Here is a 4,983-nt window from a genome sequence, read left to right as displayed (position 1 = left end):
CTGCCAGAGCCAGATTTGTTCATCAGGACATTTACTCAGATGCAGCTTAAAAACAGTTGAGTTACCATCAAACCACCAAGTTCCAGGAAAAATCCATCTAATGCACCTTCATTGGCCCCTGGCCTGGAACAACTGATGTCTTTGCTCACAGATCTCCCCCTGTCAATTCATGGGGATGGAGCAGCTCATTTTCTCCCCACTGATGAGCAGTTGACCTGACAGGGAGTTCAGAAGTCCCAAAATGCAGAGAGAGAGAGGCTCTGTGCCCCTCCAGCCCCCAGCCCATGTTGGCAGCAGCACAGGAGCAGTTCACAATGGGACAAAGAGCTTTGGAAAACACCAGCTCTGTGGAGATCTGCTTCTCTTCCATATCTAATTATCTCTCTGAGCAGAAAACAATGTGCCACAGGAAAATGTATGAAAGGGAGAGGAGAAACTCAGCTAAACTCATTACATCAACAGAACAGGCAGTTCATTACAGTGGTACTTCACAGCTCTAGAAATACCCTGGGCAAGAAATGGGGTTATGCACGACTATGTTCCTGGTAGCAAAGGATTTGGGAATGGGGGAGGGCTCAGGAAAGAACATCTCATCCTTAATGATGTGTCACCAGCTACAAATGGGAACAAGTGAGAACTCTCATGTATCAGAAGTCTGAGTTTCACTGGCACAAGGCAGAGATTCTGGAAGAAAATAGCAGGTAAGGATTTTTTGCATTTGCTTCCAGCACTGCACTGTCACAAGGAGGGCTGGCAGAACTGCTGGCTGGATGCATGGGGATGTATGGATGTGATTATTCCTCCCCAGACAACCCCACTGGGATCAGCTCTGGAACGTTTCTGCAATGCTGATGCCTGTGTCATGCAAGGCAAATGGAGTTCTGTAGAGCTTGCTTTGAAGCAATGCACTTAAGGTTTGGCATCAGAGGCAGCAATTAAACATATTTCTGCCTTCCCTCAGATTACAACTCCATCAGCTCTTGGCTGAAAGAGAATTTTGTTTGGTTGGGTTTCATTCTTTAAAAAAAAAAAAAGTTTGAAAGGCACAGAAGAAAATGACATAAGTAGTGCAGAGAGAAAAATTCCTCCTCTAAAGGACTTAGGGAATATTTGGGGTAATTTATCAAAAGTAAAGCTGAAGTATGGCTGAATGAATGTATAAATATCCTTGTAGAAAAGAAATACCAACTCTGAAGGGACTCTAATCAGTCAGTGCAGGGCACAAAGAGAAGCTGAACTCAGATAGGTACAGACAGAGTACTACAGCAAACAGTCTGGACATTTCACTTCTCAAGGTTAAATTGAGGAGCATTTCTGAATCAGTACAGCCCAGGTAAGCCTGAATCACTGCACGTGATGGAGGAACCCAAGGATGAAGTTCAGAGACTCTGCCAGTTAAGCTGTAAGAAAATTCAGTATCTAAGAGAGTAAATATATTGCACAGAGGACAAGATGTGAGTTTAACAATGAACATGTTTCATAGTACAGATTTTTTTGATGTAATGCTGGTCCCCACACAGTCTATTCCCCAGAGCTTCAGCTGGAGGGCTGAGGAGATGAGCCTGGAGAAAACAGCCTCTCCCCCAGCCCTTTGCAGTGACACTGGCACTGCAAGGGCAAAAAGAATTATTAGAAAGGTAACCAACCCTGCCAAGTGCTGCTGGAGTCAAGGTGACCCAAAACTTAGCAGAGCAGTACAAAAAAGGGGGAGAGGAGGAGGGGCCTGTTTGCATTAGCATCTCAGATTAAGATAGGATTTCCAGAGCTGTCTAATCTTTACCAACTGCCTCTTCTTCTTCCAAGGCAGCTGCAAAGCCACTCAGGGACCAAATGCAGCACAGCCTGACAGCATCTCCTGCCCCTGAGCACTTGTCTGTGCCTCTGCTCTTCCTCCCTGGGGAATGAGCCAGGATTGTTCACCATCAGTAGGCCAGAACTACTGATGTCAACTGGCCAGGCAGGCTCATCCCTGCACCAAGGGAAACGTCCCTCACATCAGGAGGCACAGTGCTATTTCTGTCTGCCCTGCAGTGCCCTTGGGGCTGGAGCTGGAGCTGCCACAGCTTCTGAGCACTGACCTTGGCTTGATGGGAGCCAACCCCCCCCAGGGGAAGGCTCAAAGCCTCCCCTGCTCAGAACCCAGGAAAATGTTACTCAGCAGAGCTGGATGTGCAGTTCTGTTTCCACTGCTCCTCCAAGGCTGATCTGTGTCTTGTAGAGGAGCTCAGATGTGATGTCCTCTGTGTCTCCTAAGTGTTTTCTCTTGGGCATCTCTGCATGGCTTATAGCTGGGAAAGACTATTTACAGTTAGCACTGGCATCAAAGACTGGAATAGCCCACTGGGTTTCCTAACTGGGATTTGGGGAGGGAATTCTGCCACTGACAGTGTTGTGTTGTCTGCATCTTTCTGCCTCCTGCCAGCAGCACAACACACACAGTGCTAACCAGCAGCAAGGCAGCAGCTTCACTGTGAGAAAGTATTTCTCCTCACCTGTTTTTGAAGGGAGCCTTGCCCCAAAAAAGCCACAGCTCTTGCAGAAAGGAGGAATTAGTGCTGCTTCATGTGGCAGCACAGACGGATGAATGAAGGCATGTAGCTATTTCAGGAGTATGTCAGAAGTTCTCCCACGGGGAGAGAGTGACAGTTCAGCACAATCTGATCACTCAAAACTTACCTGAACCTGGATGGCATCTACAAAAAGCCAAACAGGCTGTGACACTGCCAGAGGAGCCTGACTGCCTGCTAGGCTGCTGCAGGCACTGATGTGTGACAGTGACAACAGGGATTGTTCACTAACAGGTCAGATTTATAATGCAGAAGGAACCTTCAGGTTTTCTGGGGCAAGAGACAATTTTAGCCTATGTGAAATTAATAATACTTATTAACCTGAGCTTTTCCAAACCTGTTTGTTATATCTACTATTGTTTGAGAATGTGGCTGAATTGATGCACCTGTGATGACTGCACATCACCCTCAGAGATTCCCTCACAAAACTGCAGGAGAGTCCATTTAGAGTAGATATTGGGAAGAAATCCTTCCCTGTGAGGTGCTGAGGCACTGGCACAGGTTGCCCAGAGCAGCTGTGGCTGCTCCATCCCTGGGAGTGTTCCAGGCCAGGCTGGATGGGGCCTGGAAAGTGTCCCTGCCCATGGCAGAGGGTGGAATGAGATGAGTTTTAAGGTCCTTCCAAACCATCCTGGGATTCTATAAAAAATGCCAAGTCCCACGACCCTGGAGAAGGTATAAAATTCCCCCTCAATGTGCTGGGATGGAACAGGATGTATGAAACAGGGACCATTTCTGGGAAGCAAAACAAGTCTCCCACTTCACACCCTGCTCCATTTACCTTCTGATGAAGGAGAGCAACCCTGGAAGTTCCCTGTACTGTGTTGTTTCCACAGTGCTGCACCACCTCAGCAAGAGGTTTGGCTCTGAACAGAGAGCCCACACTACAAAGGGCTTGTGTGCTGCTTATCCAAGTGTGCAGACCTCAAGTCTGGAGCTGTCAGGAGAGCTCAGTCTGCAGCAATCCCTGTTTGCATGCACAGAGCTGACAGACCAAGGTGACATTTCCATCTCCTTCCTCCTCTCCTGCCACCCACCAGCAAACCCCAACCCATTCCACTCTTTCAAAGCTACAACACACTGAAACTCCATTTTTAAGACTTGCTTGGCTGAAATGGGATCACAGAATCATAGAATAACAATCAGTATTTCCATAATGCTGTTTGCCACATTAGTTTATTGTTGTTCTTTCCCTTTACATGGCAGACAGACCCCAGAGCTTTCAGTCTCCCAGAGCAATGCTCCCAACCCAAGCACCAACCAGGTCCTACCACATCTCCTCACAGTTTATTTTTTATCAACTTCTCAGTGTCAGCACTGTCACAAAAGCACTGCAGAGCTGCCAGTGGCATCCTTGCAAATCCCTACATGCAAACCTGAGCTTTTTCCCCTCCCTCTCCTCCAATTTTCACACGAACTTGTGATATTGGTCAAGGTCAAAACTTCACATTTCACCAGCAGGCACAGGGGGAGGGTAAAAATTTGCTGTAAAACTGTGAAATTCTGCCTTGGGGTGGGGGGGAAATGGCATATTTTCCTGAATTCACTGTCAATGAAATAGCCAGAGAAATGACATCATTTGGAACAGATTTTTTTTTTTTCTGCAAGAAAGATCAACTCAGAGAAATGACATCATTTGGAACAGATTATTTTTTTTCCTGCAAGAAAGATCAACTTCCTCCCACCCTCCAAAAACCTGTGTTTGTTATCTGAGGAAAACTGATGAAGTCTGGTGCAAGTATGGGTTATTTCTTGGCAGTGGTGTGGATATTTTTCTGCCAGAGTTTAGACAGATGCTTCAAACAGAGCAGGACATGTGAAGCTGTGTGCTGTGCTCTCTGAGAGTCACACACATTATAAAACTTTCAAACCAGAGCATTTATCATTTACAACCAGGGACATCAAGACGTGCTTTGAAAATGGTAAATACATATTTACAGGCTTGTGTGATAACCCAGGAATGCTCTGGGGAGAATGTTCCTATATATCCCCCTCAATGTACACACTTCTCTCCTTGAGTTTGGCAGTTATTACAGTTCAGACCACTCTAAAAAAAGCAGCAAAAATAAATTGCACAGAAGTGACCTCTCCTAACCTCATTGGTATGCCTTGAAGGCACTGAACTCAGCAGCATCCAGAATTCCATGCTTGGATTCACTGACTGGTGCTGGAAGTTGAGTGGGGCTGAGGAAAATGGGCTGTGTAGAGCAGGATTTGGGCTGAATGGCAAGAAAACTCTTCCTCAGCAACAATCCTCAAGTGAGCAGTGAAAATGTATACTCTGTGATCTTTGATCTTGCACTGGGAAAAATCTATCATAATCAATCAACCAATCAATCACCATTTATACTGGTGCTTTAAGCCAGAGTATATTGGAGCTGGTTGGTTAGCACTTGTATATTCATTTTTCAAGTGA

Source organism: Acanthisitta chloris, unplaced genomic scaffold (assembly GCF_000695815.1).
Source record: "Acanthisitta chloris isolate BGI_N310 unplaced genomic scaffold, ASM69581v1 scaffold7260, whole genome shotgun sequence".
NCBI lineage: Eukaryota > Metazoa > Chordata > Aves > Passeriformes > Acanthisittidae > Acanthisitta > Acanthisitta chloris.
This window is presented reverse-complemented; position numbering follows the sequence as displayed.